The 13,712-nt window shown below is 46.0% G+C and overlaps 1 non-coding gene across 1 annotated transcript; it reads left to right on the forward strand.

Moving 5' to 3' along the window:
* Positions 1–13,196: 13,196 nt before the first annotated feature.
* Positions 13,197–13,268, forward strand: TRNAG-UCC. Its single transcript has one exon. It is a non-coding gene; the product is annotated as a tRNA-Gly (tRNA).
* The last annotated feature ends 444 nt before the right edge of the window (positions 13,269–13,712 follow it).

The following is a 13,712-nucleotide window of genomic DNA, read 5'->3' on the forward strand; positions in this document are numbered from 1 at the left end:
GTTATTTAATAAGTGGCCTAGATTCTAGGAACAGACCCAGGAGGTTCGGAGGTGGAAATGCCCTAATTTGTGAAGAAAGAAAATAGCCCACCTACATGGAGATAGTCAAACTGACCAGACTCCCAGTGCTGGAGCCTGACCTCACTAATCAGTGGCTGCTGTGAGATATGAAGGGGGAACCCATGAGTCAGGCTTAATGGATCTGCTGGGAGAGACAAAGGGCTCTCTCTTCGTCCCCTCACCCTGGTATTTGCTGGATACGCTGAGCGGGGTCAGGGTGGGACTCTGTTGACTGCGATCCACCCAGAGTTTCCATTTGATTGGCTCCTCTCTGCCACAAATAGTGGGGCTGTGAGTGGGGAAAGAGGTCCTGAGTGTTGGACTCTCGCTCTTTCAGGGGCCGGTGACCTTCGAGGAGGTGGCTGTGCATTTTACCAGGGAAGAGTGGGCTATGCTGGACCCCGCTCAGAGAGCCCTCTACTGGGATGTCAAGCAGGAGAACTACGAGACTGTGACCTCGCTGGGTAAGGGTTCCTGTCCCCTCGGTTCTTGGAAGGGGAAAAGAAGAAAGATGGTTCATGCCACCCCCCAATGCCACCTCTGCTCTGTCCTGTTTCAGCATCACCCCAATATGCCAGTGACACACACACACACTACCAGAGACCCTCCCATGCTGCAGAACACTTTGGGAACAGAGCACAGGAGCCATATCGCACAGTGTCAAATAGCTCCTGTTTGCTCAAGTGAAACTGGGGGTTAGGTCTGGCATAACTGTTCCATACCCCTAATCATTTTTGTTGCCCTTTTCTGAACCTTTTCCAATTCCAATATATCTTTTTTTGAGATGGGGCGACAACATCTGCATGCATTATTCAAGATGTGGGTGTATCATGGATTCATTTGCTGTTTTTACAAATATGATATATGATATATTCTGTCGTATCTATCCCTTTCTTAATTATTTCCAACATTGTTTGCTTTTTTTCACTGCTGCTGCACATTGAGTGGATGTTTTCAGAGAACTATCCACAGTGACTCCAAGATCCATCTCTTGAGTGGAAACAGCTAATTTAGACCCCATCATTCTGTATGTATAGTTGGGATTATGTTTTCCAATGGGCTGCACTATGTGCTATCCTGACATCTAGCACTGCTGAGATCCTGCATTCAGTGATATCCCTGCCCTTCCTGTTCCCTTTCTCCACTGAACCCCACCAGCCCATGCTTCCTGTTCCCAGTTTCCCCAGGACACTCTCTCTGTCTCTGAACCTCTCGGTGCATCCTTGAATGCTGGCTGAGGGTATCCAGACAGGGGAGCTCCAGCAGCAGAACACTGAATCTCACCCAGAATTACAGATGACACAACTCCTCACTGCTCTAGATTGCACCCCAGCATGTGAAAATGGCCTAGATTGGTAGTGACATTTCTTGAGAAATGCAGAGTCTTGCTCCCATGTCACCAGGTGTAATAACAATAACAGGAAAGGCTGAATATGGAAAACTGATTGTTCAGCTTGCTTTTGACCTGCATCATATTTTGCAATATATTCCAAATAAGGAAATTAACGTGCAACATATGTGTCATTGTTTGGGGTTTTAAGCTTTAAAAGGCTTGTGTGATTTTTCGCTCAGGGGGACAGTATTCCAATAGCTGTCGCCCCCTGTGCACTTTTAACCAAGAAAAGAGCCTCAGGCTGAGCTGATTCAAAATCAGTCGTGTGGTCATTTTCCACAACAAGTTCAAGTGGTCCCTGTGATGGAATGTAAATGTCTTCTTCCCACCTTCCCCCTGCAGGAGAATGACTGTTTGACCAGCTGTTTGCCTTGCTGTCTCTGAGGAACTGGTCTGTGGGTGTTCCCCAGAATTGTAACTTTTTCAGTAATATCATACTGTAAAATCTCATAACTTTACATACAGTGTTACTACACGTTTTAACAGGAGGATAATATTCAGTAGGTTATGCATTTTCAAATGATACCTCACAATCCATACTGCGTACAAAATTGATCATAATTTTCTAGATGAGTGAACACGGGTATAAGAACATAAGAAAGGCCGTACCGGGTCAGACCAAAGGTCCATCTAGCCCAGTATCTGTCTACCGACAGTGGCCAATGCCAGGTGCCCCAGAGGGAGTGAACCTAACAGGCAATGATCAAGTGATCTCTCTCCTGCCATCCATCTCCATCCTCTGACGAACAGAGGCTAGGGACACCATTCTTACCCATCCTGGCTAATAGCCATTTATGGACTTAGCCACCATGAATTTATCCAGTCCCCTTTTAAACATTGTTATAGTCCTAGCCTTCACAACCTCCTCAGGTAAGGAGTTCCACAAGTTGACTGTGCGCTGCGTGAAGAAGAACTTCCTTTTATTTGTTTTAAACCTGCTGCCTATTAATTTCATTTGGTGACCCCTAGTTCTTGTATTATGGGAATAAGTAAATAACTTTTCCTTATCCACTTTCTCAACATCACTCATGATTTTATATACCTCTATAATGTCCCCGCTTAGTCTTCTCTTTTCCAAACTGAAGAGTCCTAGCCTCTTTAATCTTTCCTCATATGGGACCCTCTCTAAACCCCTAATCATTTTAGTTGCTCTTTTCTGAACCTTTTCTAGTGCTAGAATATCTTTTTTGAGGTGAGGAGACCACATCTGTATACAGTATTCGAGATGTGGGCGTACCATGGATTTATATAAGGGCAATAATATATTCTCAGTCTTATTCTCTATTCCCTTTTTAATGATTCCTAACATCCTGTTTGCTTTTTTGACCGCCTCTGCACACTGAGTGGACGTCTTCAGAGAACTATCCACGATAACTCCAAGATCTTTTTCCTGACTCGTTGTAGCTAAATTAGCCCCCATCATGTTGTATGTATAGTTGGGGTTATTTTTTCCAATGTGCATTACTTTACATTTATCCACATTAAATTTCATTTGTCATTTTGTTGCCCAATCACTTAGTTTTGTGAGATCTTTTTGAAGTTCTTCACAATCTGCTTTGGTCTTAACTATCTTGAGTAGTTTAGTATCATCTCCAAACTTTGCCACCTCACTGTTTACCCCTGTCTCCAGACCATTTATGAATAAATTGAATAGGATTGGTCCTAGGACGGACCCTTGGGGAACACCACTAGTTACCCCTCTCCATTCTGAGAATTTACCATTAATTCCTACCCTTTGTTTCCTGTCCTTTAACCAGTTCTCAATCCATGAAAGGACCTTTCCTTTTATCCCATGACAGCTTAATTTACGTAAGAGCCTTTGGTGAGGGACCTTGTCAAAGGCTTTCTGGAAATCTAAGTACACTATGTCCACCGGATCCCCCTTGTCCACATGTTTGTTGACCCCTTCAAAGAACTCTAATAGATTAGTAAGACACAATTTCCCTTTACAGAAACCATGTTGACTATTGCTCAAGAGTTTGTTTTTCTATGTGTCTGACAATTTTATTCTTTACTATTGTTTCAACTAATTTGCCCGGTACCGACGTTAGACTTACTGGTCTGTAATTGCCGGGATCACCCCTAGAGCCCTTTTTAAATATTGGCGTTACATTAGCTAACTTCCAGTCATTGGGTACCGAAGCTGATTTAAAGGACAGGTTACAAACCTTAGTTAATAGTTCCGCAACTTCACATTTGAGTTCTTTCAGAACTCTTGGGTGAATGCCATCTGGTCCCGGTGACTTGTTAATGTTAAGTTTATCAATTAATTCCAAAACCTCCTCTAGTGACACTTTAATCTGTGACAGTTCCTCAGATTTGTCACCTACAAAAGCCAGCTCAGGTTTGGGAATCTCCCTAACATCCTCAGCCGTGAAGACTGAAGCAAAGAATCCATTTAGTTTCTCCGCAATGACTTTATCATCTTTAAGCGCTCCTTTTGTATTTTCATCGTCAAGGGGCCCCACTGGTTGTTTAGCAGGCTTCCTGCTTCTGATGTACTTAAAAAACATTTTGTTATTACCTTTGGAGTTTTTGGCTAGCCGTTCTTCAAACTCCTCTTTGGCTTTTCTTATTACACTCTTGCACTTAAGTTGGCAGTGTTTGTGCTCCTTTCTATTTGCCTCACTAGGATTTGACTTCCACTTTTTAAAGGAAGTCTTTTTATCTCTCACTGCTTCTTTTACATGGTTGTTAAACCACGGTGGCTCTTTTTTAGTTCTTTTACTGTTTTTCTTAATTTGGGGTATACATTGAAGTTGGGCCTCTATTATGGTGTCTTTAAAAGTGCCCACGCCACTTGCAGGGATTTCACTTTAGTCACTGTACCTTTTAACTTTTGTCTAACTAACCCCTCATTTTTGTATAGTTCCCCTTTTGAAATTAAAGGCCACAGTGTTGGGCAGTTGAGATGTTCTTCCCACCACAGGGATGTTGAATGCTATTGTATTATGGTCACTATTTCCAAGCGGTCCTGCTATAGTTACCTCTTGGACCAGCTCCTGCGCTCCACTCAGGATTAAATCTAGAGTCGCCTCTCCCCTTGTGGGTTCCCGTACCAGCTGCTCCATGAAGCAGTCATTTAAAGTATCGAGAAATTTTATCTCTGCATTTCGTCCTGAAGTGAAATGTTCCCAGTCAATATGGGGATAATTGAAATCCCCCACTATTATTGGGTTCTTAATTTTGATAGCCTCTCTAATTTCCCTTAGCATTTCATCATCACTATTACTGTCCTGGTCAGGTGGTCGATAATAGATCCCTACTGTTATATTTTTACTAGAGCATGAAATTTCTATCCATAGAGACTCTATGGAACCTGTGGATTCGCTTAAGATTTTTACTTCATTTGAATCTACACTTTCTTTAACATATAGTGCCACTCCTCCCCCTGCACGGCCTGTTCTGTCCTTCCGATATATTTTGTACCCAGGAATGATTGTGTCCAATGATTGCTCTCAGTCCACCAGGTTTCTGTGATGCCTATTATATCGATATCCTCCTTTATCACAAGGCACTCTAGTTCACCCATCTTATTATTTAGACTTCTGGCATTTGTGTACAAGCATTTTAAAAACTTGTCCCTGTTTATTAGCCTGCCTTTTTCTGATGTGCCAGTTTCTTTTTTATGTGACTGTTTATCATCTGATCCGGCCCCTACATTATACTTCTCATTCCTCTGCTCCTGACTATAACCTGGAGATTCTCTATCATCAGACTCTTCCCTAAGAGAAGTCTGTGTCCGATCCACACGCTCCTCTGCAGCAGTCGGCTTTCCCCCATCTCTTAGTTTAAAAACTGCTCTACAGACTGACACAGTGTCTGTGTGTGTGATCCCAGAAGATATGTGGGTATTTCAGTCCCTCATAAGCACAGTGTTCGGCATCTTCAAGGACCTGGGGAACTGGTCCTGGGAATTCACTGGTTTACCAAGTGTGACACTGTATGGAATTGTGAGACACTTTGGTATTAATAATAAAATAATAATATAATCTGATAAAATTGCAATGAATCGTGCTAGATATGCCATGTAAGGTGTCAGTGAAAATGTTATGATTTGCCAAGTATGATAATTTTGTTTCTATGTTTGTATCACCTTTGTATTGTGAGTTATAGATATGTAGGGTATATCTGTATTTCCAGACTTGTGCAGTGTTTCTGGGTGACACCCCCAGACATATTGGCATCAACACTGCCTAGCCTGTTTCATGGCCCATTCAGGGTCATCATCTGTACAATGAGCCCATGGAAAGGACCAAGGGGATACACCTATTGAGTCAGCAAGACATGCCGGGGTATGCCTGTGTAATGAGAACTCCAAGGCTTTTCCATGCCACGTGCTGTGAAGCTTGTGTTTGGGACACAGGAAGTACAGGCCACATGGCAAAAGGAATGTAAAGGGCAGCTGCATCATCTCCATTTTGTCTTCAATTCCCCTTCCTACCTCTGGAGCAACTTCTCTACAAAATGAACCCTGGAACAAAGGCCTGAATGACCCATCCAAGCTATGGATGTGTTCCAGATGGACTTTCAAGCCAGCAATTCACCAATACTACTAAGAACCTGATATATCCATTTTGGAATGTATCTGACTGCTTTCCCATTTAACTTCTTTCTGTCTTTCTTTCCTTTAAACCTAAAGTTTAGATGCTAAAGGATTGTCTGGAAGGATGGAATTTTGGGTAATATCCAAACCTATACTGACCTGGTGATGTGGCTGACCCTTTGGGGTCAGAGGAACACTTTGTTTATGTGAGCAGAGTTTTTAAATAACCTCTCACTGTATTGGACCTCGCTGGTGATTAGGAGCCAGAGAACTGGGATGGAATAAAGGGGGCCATGTGATTTCTTTTTTCAGCTTCTCGATAACCCATGTGGGGGATAAGAAGCACAGTTGGTGATTGGTCGGTGAGTTTAACTTCAGTGTTAACCATCAGTTTTGGGAGCATCTGCTCTCCCTTTTTCAGCCTGCCCTAACTTTGGCATTTGCAGTGAGAACTGCCCCTGGCCCACCAGGTCACACTAAGCACTGAAGTTAAATGAATAGAATGATTTTTTTATGACCAAGTCTTATGAAATCAACTGAACTCCTTTGTTTTCTTTCATCTGAGCAGGGTTTCTAGTTTTCCAACTTGATGTGATCTCCCAGCTGGAACAAGGGGAAGAGCCATGGGTCCCAGACCTCCAGGGTTCAGAGGAAAGAGAGATCCTGAGATCTTCCTGCACAGGTGAGGAAACATTAAACCACCTCAGAATCTGTAAGTGCCTGAAGGAAACATCTGGGATGCCCTACAAAGCTCTTGGGGAGGTCTCTCAGTTCATTATTGTCCCTAGCAGGGGTCGTATCCTCAGGGTAAATATAGTTCATGGCTTCCTATAGATCCTAGCAGACACCAGGCAGTAGCTTCCTCCCTTCCCCCTGCGTATTTGGATGGGATGTGAAGGCTGAATTCATCCCCCTCCTCTCTCCTATTTAGGGGAAGAGTTTGGGGGAGATCAGCTCCTGATTTTTATTTGACCTGTCTTCAGCACTTGTTTTTGTTTGGTCTTCCCCTTTCCATCCCTGTTTGAGGTTTCTGTCTCTGTCACAGCAGGTGATGCAATGGCATGTGAGAAAGAGGAGCAGAATTCTCAGCCTGAAAATGTTGAGCCAGTGGGTAAAAACAGAGCATTATCTCAAAGATCGAAAAGGAATGTGTCCAGGAGTCATGAGCAGGGAAAATCCTGGGAGATTCAGCACAGACCAAAAACAGATCAAGGAAACCAGCCAGGGAAGAAAGTGGATAAATTTATTTCTTGTTGGGGAACTCAGAAGGTCCTCATGGAAACCACAACGCAGCAGGAAATCCTCAGCCAAAAGAGAAAAAATACATGCAGGGAGTGTGGAAAAACCTTCTCTCACAGCTCAGCCCTTTCTGTACATCAGAGAATCCACACAGGGGAGAGGCCCTTTGAATGCAGTGAGTGTGGGAAAAGCTTCACTAGCAGCTCAGACCTTTCTAAACATCAGAGAATCCACACAGGGGAAAGGCCCTATGAATGCCGTGAGTGTAGGAAAACCTTCAATCGCATTTCACACCTTATTAGGCATCAAACAATCCACAGAGGAGAGAGGCCCTATGAATGCCGTGAGTGTCGGAAATGCTTCACTAGCAGCTCGGCCCTTTCTGTTCATCAGAGAATCCACACAGGGGAGAGGCCCTTTGAATGCCGTGAGTGTGGGAAACGCTTCACTAGCAGCTCAAACCTTTCTCAACATCAGAGAATCCACACAGGGGAGAGGACCTTTGAATGCCGTGAGTGTGGGAAATGCTTCACTAGCAGCTCAAACCTTTCTCAACATCAGAGAATCCACACGGGGGAAAGGCCCGTTGAATGCCGTGAGTGTGGGAAAAGCTTCACTCAAAGATCAGTCCTTTCTAGACATCAGAGAATCCACACAGGGGACAGGCCCTATGAATGCACTGAGTGCGGGAAAACCTTCAATCGCAGTTCGCACCTTATTAGGCATCAAACAATCCACGAGGAGAGAGGCCCTATGAATGCAGAGAGTGTGGGAAATGCTTCACTAGCAGCTCAAACCTTAGATTTAATTTACCTTGGTTCCTCAACTGTTGCTACAGCTCTAGTACCCATCAATCCAAAGACTGAGAGAAATGGAGAGTTCCAACCATTGTCCTTTTAGTATCTTATTGTTCCTCTCTCTGTTTTTTGTGCTGGCCTTTCTATTCTATCATTTTCTGCCTTTGTTTAGTTGGTAACCGTTGGTTTCCATCACTCACGTTTGTTTGTTTAAATCTCTATCCGTTGTTAAATAAATTTTTTGCTTGTTCGATAACTGTACTGAGGTGGTATGTGAGATACAATAGCAATGGTCCACAGTAACAACTAGTAACCTGGGATACTTGGGGAAGAGAGGATCTGGGATTTCACCGAGTATCTGGTGATCCGGGCTGGACCCCAGAGGGGGACACATTGAAGGAACTCAAGGGTTAAGGTGGCTGCTGTAGCTCAGAGGCGGGTCTTTGAGTTCCAGCAGGCTGGTGAGTTTGGTCACTAACATCCAGCTGCCAAATGCAAAACTCCCTCTTCCTTGTGGTAGGTGGCAACAAGGAGACTCACAGTCCTCAGCACCCTGAGAAGGGTCACAGTGTGTCTCTATGTTGATCCACCTGTCAAATTCACACAGGGAAAGCTCCCGATAGCACAAAACTCTGCCCTATGAAATCATGGAACATGTGCTCTTTGCTCTGTGAAAGCATGTAAAGAATCCAAGCGCTGGAGGACAGGGTTTGGGTCCAGAGTGACCTAGACAAATTGGAGGATTGGGCCAAAAGAAATCTGAGGAGGTTCAACAAAGAGGAGTGCAGAGTCCTGCACTTAGGATGGAAGAATCCTATGCACTGCCACAGACTGGGGACTGACGGAGTGAGGGGGGATTTGATAGCAGCCTTCAAGTACCTGAAAGAGCAGCAGTGTGGGCTTTCTCCTGGCCACTTTTGCTGGGCTGGGCAGGCATCCTGGAGGCCTTTCTAGAAGAGAATTGGGAACTGAGTTAGAAAAACCAATGTGAAAACCAGAACCTCAGGTTTAGACTCATTTATTTATAATATTAAATCTTCCATTCTAGTGTCACAGTCAATACAATTTCTTCAGCCTGATAGTTGCCCAAAGAGAAACTTAATGTCTCTCCAAAGGGAGTGGAGAGAAAACACTTTTCAGAGTCCAAGAGAGACAGGGTGGTGAGGGTAAGAGGACCAACCTCTGTTGGTGAAAGAGACAAGCTGTGGAGCTAACCCCACACACTTCTTCAGTTCTGTGTAGCCTGGAAGGTCGTCTCTTCCATAACCAGCAGTTAGAACATAAGAACAGCAACACTGAGTCAGACCAGTTCATCTAGCCCACTCTCCCGAAAGTGGCCAATGCCCGGCGCCCCAGAGGACCCCTGGGACCAACATGGATACAACACCACCACAAACAAGGTTAAAAGTCAATGCACATGGAGAAGGATCTTGTGTTTCATTCCTTATGTCCTAGTCCCATCATGTGGCCATTTCCTTTTCTTCCTTTCTGTTAAAAGCTTTGGTGTTTTGCACAGAAACATTATTTCCCCAGGAGAGACCCAGGAGTGGGGGCTGCATTCCTGTGCCAAACAGTCACTGGAAGGGGGCAGACAAAGGCCTTTAGGACGAGGCATCCGTCACTGTCAAAAGATCATCTCCCTCCTGCGGTCACTGGCAGCCTGAATTTGTTCCTTATCCTCCCAGAGTCTGGGGGCTGGAATCAGCACTACCCGTCCCAGCCCCTCCGTATGTAGCAGGAACAAACACAAACCTGGTCTTTAAAACAAGCTGTCCCCTTCCTTCTCAGGGAAGATTTTTCTGTGATTGAAGTTGAGCTTCAGTTCCCCTCTCCTAGGGGCGGGTGTGGGGCCAGCTCCCAGTGAGATCTGTTTTCACCTTTGCCCCCTTTCAGTCACTCTGGGATCCTAACTCTGCTCCCAGCTGTCAGGCAGCTTCCAGCCCATCCACCCTGCTCACTAACTCTGTAGTCATGTGTCACCCCCTTTGCCAGCACACAGAGCCTGCAGGAAAGCTACTCCTGCCAGATGCATTGGTGGTATAGTGGTGTGCGTAGGTGTCTACCAAGCAATTCATCTGGGTTTGATTCCCAGCCAATGCAATAATGGCTTTTCTCTTCTGTTTCCTCATCTGGAAGTGGTTTAATTTCAGTCACATTGTGTTACAATCACATTATCTATAGACTGAGACAATAAATGTGTCGAAGTCCAGCAGGTCATACAGGATGGAGGCACACAAGCGGCTGGAATGTGTCATCTGAGAAAGACAGAACACTTGGAAACCTGCATCTCCCATCCCCTGGCCTTGCGTGTTATGATTCCAGCTCCGTGAGCTGTTTGTAGGATGTTCCAGCATGTCCCCATCATGCCGGAAGTTTTGAGTCAGTTTTTGCTCCTGCAGTTTCCTTTTCTGTTATAATTATAATGACATGAACAACAGGGAGGCAAAATAAACATAAACCCCAAATTGCAATACAGGTGGGGAAAAGGACGATCACGGTTAAGCCAAACACATCAAAATAAAAGTTAATACTAAAAAAGGGGAGGGGGGAAGAGATCAGGTATGTGGAGATCCCCTTGATATTTCAATGCACATTGTTAGAATCAAAGTTCAGACTTGACACTGGAAAACTACCTGTCTTTCTGAACACCTGTGATGAGCAAGATGGAGTTGGGACACCTGTTCTGCTTCAATCATTTATTGTCTCTCTGTTCTCTCCTTCTTCTCCCCGCAATTCCTCATCTCCAATGTCTCTGCCTTTCTCCTCTTGCTCCCTCTCCCCTGCCCTTTCCCAGGAACTCACAGTCTACAGCATTTAGGACAAGCCAGAGGACATGAGCCTGTCAGAGGACATGTGACCCAGGTCAGAACCAGTCACTGGATCAATATGACCCTTTATGAGCGACTTCTCTGCCTGCTCTGCAATTTACATCTCCCCTCTTCCCTCCACCACCCCACAAACAGCGTGGGGTACAGCTCTGACAGAGTCCTAACAGGAGAAATTTCAGCCCAAAGACAAATTTGTGTGAATTGTTGAGAAATGAAGAGCCCCCCCAAATCCCCAGAACTCTAATGTCACCCCCATGGCACCAGCACAGGGAACCCAGTGAAATGGGGTTACAGAATACAAGGGGGGAGGCAGCAGGGAGAGAGGTGACAGGGAATCTCTCTTTTTCCTTCTCTCTTCACTTTCTGTTCTTCTCTTTCCTTCCAGGAACTGCAGTCACAGCAGGGAGGGGTTTGTCTCCGTGTCTGTCACGGAGGTGGTGGAAGTGACGGATTCTGTGACTTCCTGCAATCTCCGTGACTTCTGCAGTGGCCACAGTGGCTGACTCCAGGGCCACTCAATCAACTGGCTCCAGGGACCACCCAAGCAGCGGCCAATGCAGCTGGCCCTGGGGACCACTTGACCAGTGGTCCCGAGGGCAGCAGGAGCAGCCACAGCTTGGTGGCCTCTGGCAGCACTTCTGGGGTGGCCAGAGCAGCAGCTGGCCCCCTGGGGCTCCCCCCTGCCCCAGCAGCAGCTGGAGTGGCAGCGACTCTCAGGGCTTCTCCCCTGGTAGCTGGTGCTCATTATCCATCAAATAAATCAACACGCTTCCCCCTGCAAGTGGATTTAGCCCGGGACCCTCAGAGTCAGCAGCTGTTACGCCCCCACTGAGCTCTCTGGCCAGGTGTCCTAGTGCCGGGAGCCTCCGATGTAGATCCTAAAATAGCGTTTTTGCACCTGGGGCGGCTGAAATTTTGGACCAGACGTAGCTCCTCTGTTATTTTACTGAATTGCTTCAAAACAGCAAGTGTAGAAAGTCTCCTAAGTGCCAGGCTCTCTGCCATGGAAACAGCTGCCCCTGCTCTCCAGGAGTCTGTGCGTTCCACCCAGCAACGTACACACCTGCTCCGCACTGAAGGGGGGTCAGACAGTGACGGTAACGCAAATCTTCCAACTAGTAACCCAGGTCCCTTTCTTTAACCCAGGACGTGCTAGTCACCTGTTAGCCATGGCATTATCTTCATCTTCAAATACCTCTCAGGACATTGAACAGAGGGAGTGAACCCCCCCAAATGGCTCCCTGTTGAGGCGTTGTACCGGACCTGCCCCTGGAGACTGTCTGGTTTTATACTCTTAGACCTTCTTCTCTTCAAACCCCTTATTCCAATCTCTGGGCCAACCTCCACATTTCAGAGTTTAGAATTTACTCTCATCACCCTCCTATGGCACTTTCCATGTGAATTGGGCAAAGCAAGTGGGGGAAGCTCCGTGGCTAATGAAAACCAATGCTCTGGGTGAGGCCTGAACTCACACCCACAGCTGTATTTCCCCCTGCATGAGCCACTATAGGTGCTTCTTAGACAAACTTGGGCTGTAGGTGGTTATGTGTGTCTGTGCTTCACCACTTTGGCTGCTCTGTGAAAAGCTGATGGTTCAAACAGAAGCTGGTGGGTTTTTGTTTTGTTTTAAGCAATTAGAGTCTAGTACATTTTAACAGGCAGAAAATGTCCTATTCTGGTCTAGCCCCATTTGACTCCTTCTGTCCATCTTCTTCTTTCCCCCTCAGTGTCTTTCCTTCCCCATTGGGGACATGCAGAGATGAACCCCAGTCAGTCTGTGTCACAGAGAGTCTGTATCTCCTAAGGAATGTGGGTGAAGGATTCCAGCTGAATTAACGCCGCTCACCTGGGTTAGAAACATTTGTTTCTTTCGAGCAGATAGTGGGAAATGGGACATTAATTCAGACCCAGGAGGCAAGGCAGAGGCTTCATGCGCTTGATCTCCATGAAGGGAGAGAGGATCCCCAGGAAGGAACAGAGCTTCCTTTAGACTCAAGCTGGGTCTCCTGGAAGTTGGAAAAGACCCTTGGTCACTGAGGATCTCATGGGATCGTGCTGCTCCAGAGGCTCGAGAGTCCTGGGTGCGGGGAGGGTGTCACTGCACAGTCTGAAATGGAAGGGAGGACCCTGGAAGGGAAGGGGAGGAACAGAAAATGGAGAGGAATGAAACAGAATAAACGCCTCTTCTCTCTCCCCTCCCCAACGCAGCAAAAACTGTTATCAGTGGGAAAACTCCCCACGATGAATGGCAGAGACCACAGAGACATTTGCCTCATGCTGAGAAGTAAGGTGACCAATCACCAAGTGTGAAAAATCAGAGACTTTCACCAGATGCATTGGTGGTATAGTGGTGAGCATAGCTGCCTTCCAAGCAGTTGACCTGGGTTCAATTCCCAGCCAATGCAAAGATGTGATGATTCCTCCACTGGGAATTGGTTTAGTTTCAGTCACATTGTTTCAGTTTATCAATGGAATGAGAGAATCAGTCTCCCAAATCCCAACAGATCATTAAACACCCAGTGGAGGAAGAAAGGGGTGGGACTATATAATGAGCAGTTGGAGTCATCCTGGTATTACAATGGTTGGTTTATTTTATTTTTTTAAAATTCCTTTACTTCCCTCTCCCTTTTAGACTCAGAGCCTTTAAGGTCAGAAGGGACCAGTGTGATCATCTAGTCCGACCTGCTGCACCTTGCAGGCCAAAAGACCCCACCCACCCACTCCTGGAATAGACCCGGGAGGGGAGGCAGCTCCGTGCTCTGCCCCTACCCCAGGCAGCACATGGAGGCCCTCTGCTCCCCTCCCCCCACAAGGGGTGTGCAGAGATGTGCCAGCAGCACTAAGGTGGC

Source organism: Mauremys reevesii, linkage group 16 (assembly GCF_016161935.1).
Source record: "Mauremys reevesii isolate NIE-2019 linkage group 16, ASM1616193v1, whole genome shotgun sequence".
In the NCBI taxonomy this organism is placed as follows: Eukaryota; Metazoa; Chordata; order Testudines; family Geoemydidae; genus Mauremys; species Mauremys reevesii.